Source organism: Chamaea fasciata, unplaced genomic scaffold (assembly GCF_029207755.1).
Source record: "Chamaea fasciata isolate MVZ Bird 193981 ecotype frontalis unplaced genomic scaffold, bChaFas1.0.hap1 SCAF_10, whole genome shotgun sequence".
Classification (NCBI taxonomy): domain Eukaryota; kingdom Metazoa; phylum Chordata; class Aves; order Passeriformes; family Sylviidae; genus Chamaea; species Chamaea fasciata.
Window position 1 is genome coordinate 14,830,105 of NW_027094095.1, and position 16,310 is coordinate 14,846,414.

Here is a 16,310-nt window from a genome sequence, read left to right on the forward strand (position 1 = left end):
GTACATTTGAAACGCTACTTCCCACGGGTCCCATGCTTTTGATTTCTGCCTTTAATACTGATAAGAAGTGACAGTAGTTGGATAAAACAATCAAAATTGGAGTTGAGGAGCTTATAAACCTCCTGACACTTCAATAAACCAAAAGCCAATACAAACCTTAAAAAAACCCATATATCCATTTTGACTCTGCAAGGCCACATAAAGCAGAACTGAAACACACTCGGAGGGCTAGAAGTTTATCTCCTGATTTATTTTACTCTCATTTCATAAATTTTAAATAAAAAAAAAAAGCTAAATTCTACATGGAGAAGTAAAATCTTTTATAACCTTTTAGACAGTTACAGCCAGTTCTCAGAAGAGCTTTATTGCCTGCTGCTAAATGTCTACAAATCAATATTTAATATTTTGGAAGATGAAGTCTTAATTATCCATCTCCCCTTTAAGCATCAAACCAAATTTCATTGAAAATACAACCATGTGCTTATTAACATGCCTTTTCCTGTGGGTCAGAGACAAACACTTCCAAGCATATTTCTTGTTTGCTCAACTTTAATTTCACCTGATTTTATTCATCGATAAGTTGCTCTCAGATGGTTTCTAAAACTCCTGCCGTAGTCAATGGCACATCCAAGCACTTTGGGCAAGGGTGTTGTTTCAGGTAACACTGTGAATCAAGATTTGCTGTCATTCCCCAGTGCCCCCAAACTGGTACTTAAAACACACACACTCATTCTTACGTGTGTTTACACAACACCTCCCACCAGCACCTTCTGGCAGAACACCCTTCTAAATGACCAAGACTTATATTTATATAAGAACTTACGGCCTTATGTGGCTACTATGTATTTTTTTAAAAAGTTATTGAAAAAAGATAAAATCCCAACTCTGGGCACTAGTTCAACCTTGCAGCACAAAGGCACAGAGGATGGGCTTTGTGGTGGCTCAGCCATGGCCAGCTGGTGAGAAACACCTCAGTGCAGCTCCCAGTCAGAGCAGAGCTCTCCCAGGTCTTCCCTTTTGGCAAGCTCAGATCCCTTTGCTTGCTTCTCTGTGCCATGTGGGAAGGACTCCCCAGCTGTAAGCAGCTGCCAGCAGGAACTACTGCTGCTGTGCCACAAGTGGGAGGCTGTGAGATGGGATGGTGCCCACAGCACCTCTGAGAACAGAGGCAGGCGGCTACTCCAGACCAGCTGGTGTGTGGCATCCTGGCTCCCTTTGAAATGATAACCCCTTGGCAAGGTCTTTCCATGATCAAAAAACATCTGAGACATCTCACAGGGAAGAAGAGGGGAAAAACTGAGCCTTCAGGGCATCATACCTTCAAAGAACCCAGCTGAGCAGCCTGGCAGTCTGCCTAGTGCAGGGAGGGTTTCCCTGGCAGTTCTGTGATGTGCACACCTTTAAGTCTCCAGCCAGCTATTTTTATGGTGGCTTCAGACAAGTGGAGAGTATATTGAAGATGCAATCCTTTAGCAATTTCCATTTATTTGAAGAGTTTTGGTGGAATGGTAACATCCTTTCACCCTTTCCTATTTCATCCTTGTTCAGGCACTAAGAGAATTCCATTGCATCGTTCAATGACAATCACAGGTAACAGCCATCAGTGCTGAATCCAAGAGCCCCATGCTGACTTACTCAAATTTCTGGCCACAAGCTTCTTCAAGGGATTTAATTTACTGCACAGAAAATTTCTTCAAAAGTTTTTTTCCCCCCCTCTGGATGGAAACTGCCCTCAATACCATGAGTGCACAGCAGCTGTATCAAACATTTGGTCCACTAATTAAGAGAACTAGAATAATCAGCTTTAAAGCTCTAATACCCATCTCTAAATACCTCTAAATGAATTCAACTAATTTCTACACAAGCACCAGAGAGTACTACTTCTTACAGAGACATGTCATATTGGTATAAATTGAGGCCTTTTTACTTTTTCTGGTTTTATTTTCTGAGGGGACAATCATTACCAATCCAATCCTCTACACTTAGGGTTAAAAAAGAGATTTTTTTCTGGCATGAGTAGAAGCAAGATCAGACCCTAAATACATGCCTTCCCTAGAGGACCAGGATATGCTGATGTGAGAGATTGCTTCAGCAAGCAGAAAAATGAGCTGGAACTTCTACTTTTGCTTTGTCCTTTGCATTTTTCATACTCTGTATTGACAGCTTCTAGATGTGCAGCATTCTGTGGCTGGTGATCCTTCCTACGCCTATGTACTTGGCTGTCTACAACCCTATTAACCTCAGATTTATTAGCTAGTTTGTCGGCCACTTACACTGTCAACTTCTCAAAAGGCAAATACATCCCTATGTGAAGATGCACCAAAAAGCAATGGAAAAAAGCCCAATCCATCTCACCCTTTAAAACTTTAAAACCATTTAAACAAATGTATTCAACAAAGCTTTTAAATTTAAGTCGTGCTTTAAACACATGTAGCAAACTTCAGTATTTCTCTTACCTTCAGAAAATATTTTCTTGCTATTTTGTTTTGCTGAGGAGGGGAAAAATATGTTGACTTACTGAAAAAGATCACAGTGGATATTTGGTGGGGAAGTAAGATATCAATAATGAAAAAAGCTATAATAATGAAAAGATTGTTTTGTGTGATAAGGGCTGGCCATAAAATGTCTCTAAGGGGGGTTACTTTGTTTCTTGTACTTGAGACTCCATGCAGCAACATGCTAAAATTTCAATGCTGGGTGCAATATCTGGTGTATGAACACAGACTTGCTTTATCACCCACTCAGGGAAATGACTGTGACACCAAAGCAACATGTAGTTTCTTGAACTTCATAAAAACCTGGCTCTGCATGCTAATTGGAGACTGGAAATCAGATCAGCAAGGGTACAGCAGGAGAGCCTATGAAATACTGAGATAGGTAGAAAAATAACATTAGGGTTTTTTGCTGGCATGTAAGACAAGCAAGGAAACTTTATGAAAAGGTAGTGAACACCTTATAGGCTTTCCTCTGTATAAATCATTGAACACTTATTTTTTTAGGCATATTTCTGCAGTTAGGATACATTTGATAAATAGCGAGTTCACCAAGAAACGTAATAAAACATCAGTTGCCTCAATGTTGCTGAGACTATTTAAACCAAAACCTCCTCCTGTGTTTTGCCTGGTGTGTCTTGGAAATCTAGGATGGGAAGTGTGTTTCTTACTTTAGCTTGTGGAAAAAAGTATGAGAATGCATGTAAACCTGGCTAAAAGGGAGGCAGTGTGGGAGAGGATCTAACAGGAATTTCAGGAACTAATTGTGGAGTATCTAGCCATCCTATGTTTTATCTCCCCATGCCATCAAGAACTCGGTGGTAGCTATTGCACTAAATGCAAAATGTACTCGGGACAAACAAATAATTTGCAATAAGCTGAAATGAAAAACAGCCTGGCAAAATGGATTTTTTAAAGTAGCATGATATAAAAAGCACAAGCAAAATAAAATCCATGATGGTCTACTGAAACAGTCTATTTCACTTATTGAACAAGTCTGTTATTTATTGAGAAAATAAAAGGAACAGAAAAGGGAAAGTAGAAATACTGGAAGTTTTACTGTTGTTTACAATGATTGCAGTTTAATTCTAATGGATCTTCTCCCAACTGTATATTTTTTCTCAACACAGTCCTTCGAAAATGGGGAAAAAAGGTGCAAACATGTTTCTATGAAGTAACTGGGGTCTCTTTTTTTTTCTAAGTTTCCTTGTGAAGATGTTGAATGCACCAAGTGTCATAAAATGCAGAACAGTACAAGCCTCAAATAGTCCTGGTAGGTCCAGGGTACCCATGGTTATTGCAATGATGCCTATTGATGAATTCACCTAGTCCTCACAAGGAGTTAGTGCACACCATCCTGCCCTTTTGGAGACTCCTTACCTACAGAACTAATTCATAGCATGTTAATTACCAGGAACGCTCATTAACAGCGCGATAAGTGCCAACGCTGCAGCAAGTGTGGTGGGCAAACCAGCACAGCCCCAGACGGGGACACTGTGATCCCACACCTCAAACTTTGCATCACTGGAAACTGAAAACTGCTAGTTTGGGTCAGAATTACTACTGGATGAAAATGGCTTCATAAGCTGCTTTGTTGAGAAAGCTGTGGAGAACAGACTAGCAAGGTAATTTTTTTCTGGCTTTGGGGAATAAGGGTGAAAATATTTTTCAGAAAGCACTTCCACAAACTCAAAGGTTATCTCTGGATAACAGGCTGGAGCTTTGTTTCTATATGTAAGGTTTCATGAAGCCTGGAGAAAAGATATCTGTGCTGGAAAACAGTTTCTGTAAAAAGGCTTCTTAAGACAAGGCGGAAAAAGTGTTCCACACAGGGGTGTATACAGCAGATATTTTGAAGTGTTAAAAGTGCCATGGTCTTCTCCTTTTGTGCATGAAATTTTTAATACAAGATATTTAAAAGCTTCTAAATAGCAAAGTCTGGCCCAGTACTTTCCCTGAAAGGTAGTCAGATGTGCAGGTAGAATGGAAGTCTGGGGAGTTCTGTTACATCATATCACATCCATGCATTCCTTTTCCTTTCTTCTACCTATTCTAAACAGGAATCTTTCTGAATATAATAGGAGTAAAGTTAATTATTTTGATTTGTGCTGTCCCATTTATGAGCCTTTTTGTATGATTTTATCAGGCCAACTCTTTCATAATGAGGTTATGATATAAAAGCATCACTCATTTCAAAAATAAATCACACATTATTAATTCTCCATGTTAATTTGATGGTCAGTGTTGATAACTATGTAACTATATTTCTAAAAAATAAAATATGCATTAATCCCTGTTTTCTTCAATTTATGTCTAAATACTTACTGTATTTGATATTTGTAGCTACATACAACCAGTTACTCTTCACTATTGTGTTTATTGATTGAAATGCCATTCATTTTTGTGCAGCTAAAAGAAATGTGTCTCAGCCTGTTTCTGTTTCTTAAGATGTTGCGAGCAGGAATTTCACTTCATTTTTAAAAGCTCAGAGAACACTTTCCTTGCATTTACTTCATATATACACTGAGATTCTGAAGAGAATTATTATAGAATGCACTCATTCACCTCTGTTGAGCTTCTATGAGTATAATGGCTTCTGCAATCCTCTTTGCCAGTAGTTATCCAGTGCTTTACACACTCTACACACATGTGCATGAACTGTAATACTAACTTTAAAACACATAAATAAAAGATTAATTGAAGAAAAATGAAACACGAGGAATTCAGGAAAGTTAGAGAATTATAGAATTCAGCTCTTAATTCCAAGCAACCCATTAGGATTTCTAACTTGAAACCAATCACAATCTCTTTAATTGCTGTGGCTAAATAGGATTCATTCCCCTCCAGTGATTGAGAGGGAGGATATAAGACTTCTACTGCTGCTGGATAACAAAGCAGATTGAAGTTCAGATTGCATGGCTCATACCCACTGATAATATGCAGTCAAGAGATCATTAAAAAAAAGATGTATTTTAAATGCTATAGCAGAACTTCCCTCAAGAAGAAAATATCACAGTTAAGAAATAATAAAGAAATCTCCTGGAACATCATTAGAGATACAGACAGATTCAGATATGGTAAGAAAAAGCAAAAGAGCAGAGTGACAAAGGTCCCCAAAGCTGAAGATAAAACATACAACTTGATATTGCAAAAAACCAGAAAGATATTAAACTCAGGAAATTAGTTCAAACCAATAAGCTCCTGTATTTTTCTACCATGGTAAGATTTCTGTGTACATCAAAATGATCAAAGGAAGAGAATTGCAGGAGTGGAGGCTGAGGGATGCCCAGTGCCTCACAACGCAGAAGGTGTGAGGCAGCAGCAGCGTCGGGGCTCCAAAGCACTCCCACAGCAGGACCCTCCTGGGCACACACCAACAGAGTGAGCCCCAGAGAAGGACTGAAATCACTTGGCCACCACCACAAAATCCTTACTTGAAAAGGAGCACTGACATACAATGGGATAAATAACACTAAATAAGAACTGTTTGAATGCCAATGTTGCTTTAACTTTAGAGGGATAAAGCAATAGCCATAACTGAGTCAGAAATGGATCATGCTGTTTATTTGTCTATATCCACATTAGCTGTTGTGTACCACTGTAGAAGTTTCTTCTTAACCTGCTTTTTGATGCTCAAGTTTAACCACAGTGAAGGAGACAAATGATTGTCAATTCCCAATCCTTTGGAAAGTTATATAAGTTAGCATAAATTCCTTGTGATCCATCCAGGATTTATTAGAAGTTTGGAAATGAGTGTTGCACATCTCCTTCCTCCATTTGCAATCTTCTGCCAGCTGTGTAAGGACTCAATAAAAGAGTCATCCATCCTCTTTTGTCAACCAATAGTTCTCTAGTCTCCAGCTATAAATGAACAGCACAATAAATTAAATGTTTGACAGGGAAGATGTATAGCTTCTCAATACTCTGATCTATGTTTTTAAGGAGAAAGCACTGAAACCCAGAGTTGCAGTTATGCTATTGATTACTGGGAAAAATGTGTTTAAATAAAGAATAAAGAACACTTCTTTTTCACCCAGCCTTGGAAATTATTCTAATTCACAATCAGAGAAACAGTAAGAAAATAAGAGGCAATAACTTAAAGTCAGGGCAGCAAATTCAGGTGGTGCTTACACATGAAGACTTTTTTTTTCATAATTAAAAGGATTTAGAGCTGAAATGGAAAAGATACTTTTAGAAAACAGAGCAAAGAATAGAGCTTCCATTGCCTTGCTGTCCAAAGTCACTAAATTAAGTCAGAAAGAGTGGAGAAAAACAGTTACCTCCAGAAATGACTTAACCCCCTATCTCTGCCAGAAACCTCTCTTGACACAGGTAGTGTTGAGCTGCTTATCTCTGATGACTAATTTTGAGACTATGGTAGATGACTGGTTCAGATGAGATGTCTAATTTTTAGGCAGCTAAATATAGGGGAGATGAATCACACTGAAGAGCTTGCTTAGCTGCTCTTAACAATCAATAGCAATACAAGTTTATTTGAGTGCTGACCTATGAATGGCAAACTGCCCATTTTACCAACTCAGCCATGCTACTGCCATGCTGTAACATGCTGTACCCAAACCTGGGAGCACTGAGCTGTTTCCAACACTGCAGGATGCCTCTAATCCAGGTTAAGCACAGCTTTCTGTATTTATCATCTGAGATAAATTGCAGCCCAGGAAGCCACAGATGTGGGCAGTTTGACTGGGTTGTTAGAATGGGTTTCAGACAGGCAAGAGAAGGAAATTTTATGGTTCAGTCATTAAAACCACTAAAGGTATAGAGCGCAACATGCAAGTTTGGAGGAACTTTTATCCATGGTGGATTTATGAACCTGCTCCTGTGAAACTGCTGTCCCCTTACCTCTGTGGATAAGAAACAGCAATGCACACAGGGGCTGAGAGAGAGGTGTCAACAGCTGGCACTCAGGAATGAGCTATAGTTTCAGGAATCAGGAAAACCTGTGCACTGTCAGCTTTTAGGGGGACTTCAGCGCTACTGGAAAAAATCCTGCCCTGCATTCCAATGTCTTGAGGAAGACAGGCCAGACCGAGGGTAATGTCCTTTTCAGTGAGCATCAGCAAGTCCAAATTAGACCAAGATCACAAGTGCACACAAGATAACTACCCCCAACACGGCAGCACAGGGATGTCTTTTGTAGATAAAAAAGTCTGTTATTTCCATGTCCATCTTTCCTTGACATATGAACTTTCAGCTTCCAGTGCTGTGTGAAATAACTGCAATTTTCCTTCAAGTACCTATTAACAGTGATGAGCTGACAGATGGGAAGCACGTGATCAGCCCACTCAGCTTTCTTCATACCTGCCAAAACAATGATGCTACAGAATGAAACCTGCCCTCATCTTTAGATATTTTCTGAGAAGCTGGTGTGAAAACTTTTGGAACATCTGTAAAGTAATAGGAGAATCAGTAGCAAACAATTTGTGAGGTGTCAGCCTGACATTTGTTTCAGATAGTACATAAATAATGGAGATAACAGGAAAGTAGATGTTTTCTGCAGTTTAAAGTTTATGCAAAGCGTAATTTTGAAGAAACTTTCTTCTACCAACAATTCACTAATCTGTCCGTAGGAGGCAATTTTCAAGTACTTCCCACACATAGACACAAAGATTACAGGGCTAGCTCTCTCTACTGCAAACCTTAGGCTCCTTTCTATTGAGCACATTTTTCTTGTAAAAGGGACTACAAAAGACTGAGTAATCCTCTGTTTTAAAAACAGCTTTTTAATCAATTTAGTTATCTGACTGGAAGGAGTAACAGAAAGGAAAACATCTTAGCCTGAGTTACCTTCTTCACCAACCGCAATTTTTTCAAAAGTTCTCTCTGAAAACAAGACTCATACTCCCAACCTGACACTCCTGCAATCAGCTGTAATTTAGGGGCAGACCTTAGACTGGGTTGCATGGGCACAGAAAGGTGTGTCATGTGAGCCCTGAAGGTCTTATTTCTTCCTCACACTAAATATGAATTAAAATATCACAGTTTAAGGTCAATGCGAACCATTCCATCAAGAGCTCATGCCACATTTCCACAGGTGGGATTAAGCCATGGATACAATTCAGCTGAAGTGGAAAAGAGCTCTGAGCAGGGGGTTGCCCTGGGCTAAGCTGCAGGTTTCTCTTGCAAGAGAAGCAGCCTGGTGAGGGTTCACCTGGGTGCCTTGGTGCCACATTTCAGATTTTGGGGGAAAGCCCTAAAGCTCACCTCCTTCAGGTTCACCTGTATCCTTCCTGCTCTTACCCCGTATTATCTAAAGAAGTCTTGTTTTAGAGTCATTTCAGTCAGAAAACCCTGATGCACCACCAAGAAAATATATTAATCCTCCAGAGCAGGAATCTTCCCAATGCCCCAAATGGGTTTTTTTGGTAATCATTTAGCAACAGGGGACACTCATCTCTGCCTGTTTCTACACTGCCCCGCAGCTCATGCAGTTGTATGCAGTCATCAGAGATACAGTAATTTGGCCAAAGGCCCTACCCTCATAAAATAAATCCTAGGCCAGCTGGACAACATACAGACCAGGTGCCAATTCTGTGGTGCTTGCATAGCCTCAAATGCATTCACTGCTCAGTCTTCAGCATCTGGTACATCTGATGGCCTCAGGACACAAGAGCCTGAAGTTTAGAATGAGGTTCATGCAAAGTCTTCAGATAACTGGCAATTAAAATGCATAAAAAGTGTTCCAGAACACCCAGTACCAGTTGCTCCTAGGTTTGTTATTGGAAATACTGACATTTTTTAAAACAGTATCTGGTTACCTCTCTAGGTAAACCCTCTCCTGTTATCCTTCTAGGACATGGTGTTCATACCCATGTGTTCTTCAGGAGAAGGCAGGACCAGGTGCAAGGTGGCCAGGGATTCATCTGAACAGCAGCACTGGGCCTCAGGAGCTTGTTTGGTGGCAAGATGACAAACAGTTGGTAGGATGTGTGTAACGAGAACGACAACAGTGAGATTCCTGGGAAAAAAAAAAACACAGAAAACTGGGTGTTTGCTGCAATCCAAGGGTCACTGCAAGCTGCTGTTGGTATCTCTGTCTGTACTAGTGGGGTTAAGAGACACACAGATGTGCCACATATGCTGTGTAAAGGTATCATCAGTGTTTCAAGAAGAATTCTTCTTAAAAGATAAAGTAACCACCATTCACCACCATCTCATGTCCTACAATAGTAACCAAGATATTTTTCTCTGATGCAGAGCCTGGTAACCACAGTAAAAAGAAAAATCACGATTTAGAAATGGACTCTTAAAAGACTGCTCTCTTGAAGAGAGCTCAGTAAACCTCTCTAAATTAGCTTCTGAATAGCTCTAAATTAACTTCTATTCAGGACTAGATTAAGGCAGGATAGGTTCAAAGATGCCTTATGAGAGAAAGCCACCAAATGATCCTGCAATCATCCAAATAATCCACCTGGGACAGTCAGAATGACTGAAAGTATAGCTCAGGCCCTTCCTCCCTCTCAAGAGCACTGCCCAGGTCTGATTTCTGGTCTGAAGAAGGGAAATCTTCATTCCCGAGAAGGGAGATAAGCTCTGGTGGACACATGGGAGAGGCCAATGGCACTGTGACACTCCCCAGCCTCTCAGTGGTATTTCAAGCTGGTGTTCTGACTCTGGTAGGCACCGTGAAACGTGCTGCAGCTTTGGGCTCTGGGGAGGCAGAGGCAGCTCAGTCAAACACAGGCTACATTTCTGACATCTGCTTATTTATTGCTTGAGACACAGTGGCACCATATGCCTTTGCACTGGAAGCATATTTTTAAAAAATATATTTGCCTGTAATCTAGTGATTTCTTAATAGCTTGTTCAAGATTTCCAGAGCATCAGGGCTATTTTTAAGAAGAACTAGTATCATCTTCATCTGAACTCCCAAATAATTAGATTACTTTCACCCAAGAATATTCATTTTATATTCAGCTTCACAAGTTTTTTGCTATATCTTTCAGGTCTTACATATGGAGGTGATTGCTACAGTTTGCAATAAAATAGAGAGCTTTGCATACCTCACCATACCTCTACCCATTATTTGACCCTGTTTAGTCTGTCTCACCCTCCCACAAAATGAACAACCTGCCTCCAATGACTTTTTCCCCCACTGGTAGCAGTTTTGCTGATTTCTGTGCCCCAGGCTGGTATTTCTGACATATTTTCCTAGGCAATCCCAGCCTGATGTGGTATGACTGACAGGGTTACCTGGCTGCTCTTGGCCTTGCCAGATTGTTCCTCAGCAGAGACAGTCTTCAAAGACGAGGCCTGATTCTACTTCATTGAGTCCTGTAATTTCATTATTCAGAAGCAGTGATAAAAATATTGAAAAGACATCATAACTGTCAGCTCTTTGAAACAAGATTCACTTTTAAACTGAAGTGGCAATTTCAAGTATCATATCATGTGACTAAGATTTGACTGAAGGAAACTCCACACTGTACATTCAACTTCTGCATAACAAATGGCCACCTCTCCTGCACTATTTAAATCATGGAGGACTAACAATTGTGATTAGTGACCGATATTAGAAAATCTTCAGGTTTAAAAAGGATTAAGGCTACAGCTTCCCCTCACTTGCCTTGGCATAAAAAGCATCCTGACTTGTTAATATTTACACACTGACAGGAAAATCTGAAATGCTAAATACTATAGATGGTCAGAACCTGCAGAAATGCCAACATTTTCATGAATATGTGCTGTAATTCCAGAATTTTTTTTGGTCAAGTGCCTTCTGCTACAACCGTTTCCTGTTTTGAGTATGAATCACAGAATATGCTCAGTTGGAAGGGACCCACAGGGTCATTGAGTTCAGCTCCTGGCCCAGCACGGGACCACACAAGTCACACCATGTGCCTGACACTGTTGTCCAAGCACTTCTTGACCTCTGCCAGGTTTGGTGTTGTGACCACTTCCCTGGGGTGCCTGTTCCAGTGCCCAGACACCCTCTGGGTGAAGAGCCGGTTCCTGATATCCAACCTAAACCTCCCCTGAAACAGCTTCAGGTCATTTCCTCAGATCCTGTCACTGTCACCCCAGAGAAGAGATCCGTGTCTTCCCCTCCTCTTCCCCTCACAGGGAAGCTGTAACTGCAGTGAGGTCTCCCCTCAGTCTCCTTTTCTCCAGGCTGAACAGACCAAGTGACCTCAGCCACTCCTCATGCAGCTTCCCCTCCAGACCCTTCACCATCCTTGTTACCTCCTTTGGACCCTCTCTAACAGCTCAGTGTCAGTTTTATATTGTGGCCCCCAAACTGCCCCCAGCACTGCAGGTGAGGCTGCCCCAGAGCAGAGGGGACAATCCCCTCCCTCACCCGGCTGGGCCCGGTGCCCCCCAGGACACGCTTGGCCCTCCTGGCTGCCAGGGCTGGCTCCCATTCAATTTCCCTTGTCCAGGACCCCCAGGTCCCTTTCCCTGGCACTCTCATTCCCCAGTCTGTCTGTACAGCCAGGGTTGCCCCATCCCCAGTGCCAAAAGCTGCACTTTCCCTTGTAGAACTTCCTAGGGTTGGTGATTGCCCAGCCCTCCCTCTGCAGGGCCTCCCCGCCTTCAAAGGAGTCAACAGCTCCTCCCAGTTTTCTATCACCTGTGAACAGATCTGTGTGTTTAGTGTCCCTTCCAGTCCTGTGCCCAGGTCATTAATGAAGATGTTGAAGAGCACAGGGCTGAGAATGGAGCCCTGAGAAACCCCAAGAACAAAGGATAAACCCAAATTTATTTTTTAGCTAAAATTCCTAATTGTATCATTAATTTTTTTTCTTTCCTTTGAGTATTGAGCCTGCCAAAAAGGTAGCAAAAAAACCAAGAAATGAAACTCAGATCTTAGCAAGTAAAGAGGTGGGCACCCACAGAATGGTGGTTTCAGTTGGCACATTTTATGTCTCCCAGCCCATGACCTGCCTAAAAGCAGTGACAATTTTCATACACTCTGCACTGATTTATAGGAACCAATCTTCGATATAAGGAAAGAGAGAATAACTTCTTCCTTTTGCACTGACACCAGCTGTAAATATCTTAAAGCATGAAGATCACCAAAGGAAAGCATCATGCACTTGGAACCTGTGTTTTTTTCCTGCTTGAACAATGATCATCTAAGTCTCTGTGAATTTTCTGCTGTTTCTTGCTCTGGGTTTTTGTTTAATTTTGAACAATTCTTTCCGTGAACCCAAGATCCATACCACTGCAGTTGATTATTCTTTTCAGATGGTTTCCTTCACTAACATCCTGAGATTCAATTCTTGTTACAGTCCTCTCCCTACCCTGAGGAGCAAATTTCCTATTGACCAATACTCAGCTCAGTTCTGATTATAATTGTAAAGGCACTGCACTGAGATTAAACCTCCTACTTCCACATCTCATGCACAGCAATCTGAGAGGGTTATTAAAATAGACTCCCTTCTGATCATCTCTGTAGACGTTTTAATCTTACATTTAGTGTTTTTATATCCAAACCTTGTTCCTTACACACAGGGGGAAGGGAATTAATTGAATTGAGTGGGAGGTTGATTTGGTGGAGTCCATTGGAACTGAGCAAAAGTATCTCTCATCTATTGAAAAGCATTTACCCTGAATTCTAACAAAATAAGCCCATTTTTAAACTGCTCACTTCAAGGGGAAGAGTGGGAATTGTTTGTACTCTGTCTTTCCCCACTAGTGTTTCTATTATTTTTCTTAAAAGCAACACAGGCACCTGGGAAAAGATGATACAGCTGCAATGTATGGAGTGGAGTGTGGTTGGGTTTTTTTCCCTGCTAATGTTATTTCTAGTACAGAAATGTGAAAGGCTTTTCAGTCGACTCATGGGATGAGAATGGGCTGAAGGAGGCAGTGAGGTAAGCAGCTAACAATACTTCATTTTCTCTCTCTGCCCACTGCATGAAAGCAAAAGGCCTGGGGCCTGGGCTCACTTGCTGATTTTCGCACGTCTTCTCATTTATATGTGAAGGACAGAATACGTAGTAATGGTAGGAAAAAGCATCTGCCTAAAGCCTCTACTCAAAAGATGTTAGTGCACAAACTGGAGCTTCCCTGCTAGGACTATGAAACTTTCCATAAACCCCAGCACGTCCCAGAACACAACGTGCTTTAAAGTACAGACTACAGGGCTTGCTTTGGGAGAGACGAGGATCGTGAATACTAAGCACAGGGGGTGTGATGCTAGGTTTACTCTCATGACCCGTCAGCATCTGTGGAAAGATATGCTGATCAGGAATGAATCAGGATTTGCATAAATCAAGGAAATGAGGATGCACAGGTGTCCCATATCTTGTGCTCACACTGTGCATCTTCAGCAAGAAGGTAGAACATTTGCCATGAAGGTCAGAGACAAGGACCAAGAGTAACACTAAACACAGGGATACTCATGTGTCTGACCCCCAAGTTTGCAGCCCAAGCTCAGAAATAGATCCGTTAAATCTCGACATCCTTCTACCTCTTAAAAACATAAACATGACACAAGAGCACAGTACTTTAACATAGCACGGACAGTGAGCTCAAAATCTCCTCTGCTTTCCTGGGCCACGTTAGGACTAATTAAATACAAGCCTCTAAAGTAAGTCTGGGTGCTTGCAATCTGACTAGAAATCCTGGGAGACAAGACCTTATTTTCTGCTAAGCTTCAGTGGTTGGTTCTCTGTGAATAGCATCAAATGCTGAAGCACAAGAGGCCCCTGGTATCAAAGCTCTCTCTAGCAAGTAACAAGGAGTCACAAGCTCATGCATAACTTCATCAACAGTTCTGTAGCATCTTGTTCTTCCAAATGTTGAAGTTCCCCTTACTTTTATTCAACCTCCTCACTATTTTCAATTAATTGCTTTTATTTACCAGATTTTACATTTGTTAATCTGATCAATATCAAATTAACCTCACCTTCAAGGTCATTAGAGAACATGCTGATAGAAACTGTTTTTAGAGAACCCTGAGAGCAGCACGTACATTTTCCCTGCTCAACACCAGCAATCACCTTTTCTCCTGTCAATTGATCCTTTCTCATTACTAGTCCTTCATTTAGTATAGCAGCAGATTTAGTGATCTAAAAAACTCAACCAACTAGCAATTCTGCCATATCCTATATATATCCATATCTGCCATATCCCATAGGTATATTTGCTTGAGAAACAGGCCCATATAGATGGGAAGGGACCGGGTCAGAACCTTAAAAAAACCCCCTCATTTGACTTTGCACATCAATAGAATTGAAAGCTCTGTTGTGTGGTTAGAATCGCTGCTACCATCATTGTAACTATCCGGTAAGATTTAAGTGTTATTTTAACCTGTATATACATCCATAGAAAACACACCTTCAAACAGCATTACCACCCCTCATTTCAATAAGACTGTCACCATTACCTGTACATCCTGCGGGTAAATCTTGTGATGTTCTGAACAGACAAAAGGTCTTGCTCAAGTCCTCCACTGCAGTCTCTGATGCACTTGTAGGTGAGGTCTCCTGGGCCAGTGCTCCATACACAGGACATGAAGGATGAAGATGGTCCATCACAACGCAGTGCTCACTCTGCTCAGGCTTAGAATCATTAAGTCCTGCCAAGATCAGTTGTGGCTGGAGAAGACAAGGAGTTCCTGAAGCTGCTCCCAAACCCAAGAGTTCCCAGCATGCTCAGACCTGCAGGGGGCCAACAACAGCATTTGGGTGCTGGGTTTGCCACAGCACCATTACACCTCCAACAAGCAAAGGGAGCCCAAAGCAAGAGCGTGGGGATCATTCACAGGGAAAGGGTGGTGGCTCAGAGGACAAGAAGGCAGCGATGTCAGGGCAATAAGGTACAAGGATGCAGTGCTGGGTGGAGAACAGATCAGGACAGCAGCTTTCAAAACCAAGCAGTTTAAATAATGCAAATGCTCCAAACTTGGGGCAGATGGTGCGATGACAGGCAGGTGTTAAGGTAGAGAAAAGAAAAACAATAATTTTATTTAAGGTTTGGTATATCTAGGCTGAGATAAATGGAAAATGGAAAACAAGACATGACAGAGCAAGGGGGAAAAAAGGTGCAAAGTTTTAGAAAAGAGTAAACCAACTCTAGCAGAACTTTTTCTTTTTTAAATTCAATTTTCAACCTGCTCTGACTTTAAAGAACAAAGCTATTAATACACTTCAGAAATTTAGTACAAGAACTAATCTACAGCTACCTTTGCAGTATGTAATCAGCTGTAAGAATGACACTGCTTATCACCTTTACGTTGTCATTACATATAAACAGAAATACATCAGTCAATTTCTGAAGAACCTCCCTTATTACAGCTTCTTAAAATATTCCCATAGTACTGAATCAATTTGGTAAAACAGCTTTATTTTTGGCTCACTTTCTATGACATCGAGATCTGTGTTAATATACATGGCAATTATGTTCTAAGTAGAAATGCCACAATATTTTACTGTATTCATTACTACATAAATATGTAGATTTATGTGCATGGCTCATAAGTAGTAAATATTACCATTATCTGTCATCATAAAGCAGTAAAACCCTGGCTCATGAAGCACCATTTTTTGTCTTTCTCCTCTTATACTACACTGATGGGGCAAAAATCAGAAGTGTTTATTTGAGAATTCTTACGGCCTTTACAACATGTCTGACACCTCAAAGTCAAAGAGAAGCTTTGCTTTAAGGAACTTATGGCATAAATGTCAGCCCAATTCCATCATTTAAAAGCAAGTGTAATTCTTAGCATGATTAACAAGGAACTAACACATTGTTTCAAGAGAGTGTGTCTGGAAACAGAACAGGAAAATACAGATAATAACCAGAGACTTCAAAAGAGCTGTGCCTGGTGAATCCTGCTTGGACCTAAAGCAG

General features: G+C 41.0%; 1 long non-coding RNA gene across 1 annotated transcript; it reads right to left on the minus strand.

Annotated features, from left to right (window-relative positions):
• Positions 1-9,272: 9,272 nt before the first annotated feature.
• LOC136294924 (uncharacterized) lies at positions 9,273-15,026 on the minus strand. Its single transcript, XR_010722529.1, has 3 exons — positions 14,845-15,026; positions 10,704-10,784; positions 9,273-9,468 (listed from the first exon to the last, which is right to left on the minus strand). It is a non-coding gene; the product is annotated as an uncharacterized lncRNA (long non-coding RNA).
• Positions 15,027-16,310: the final 1,284 nt, after the last annotated feature.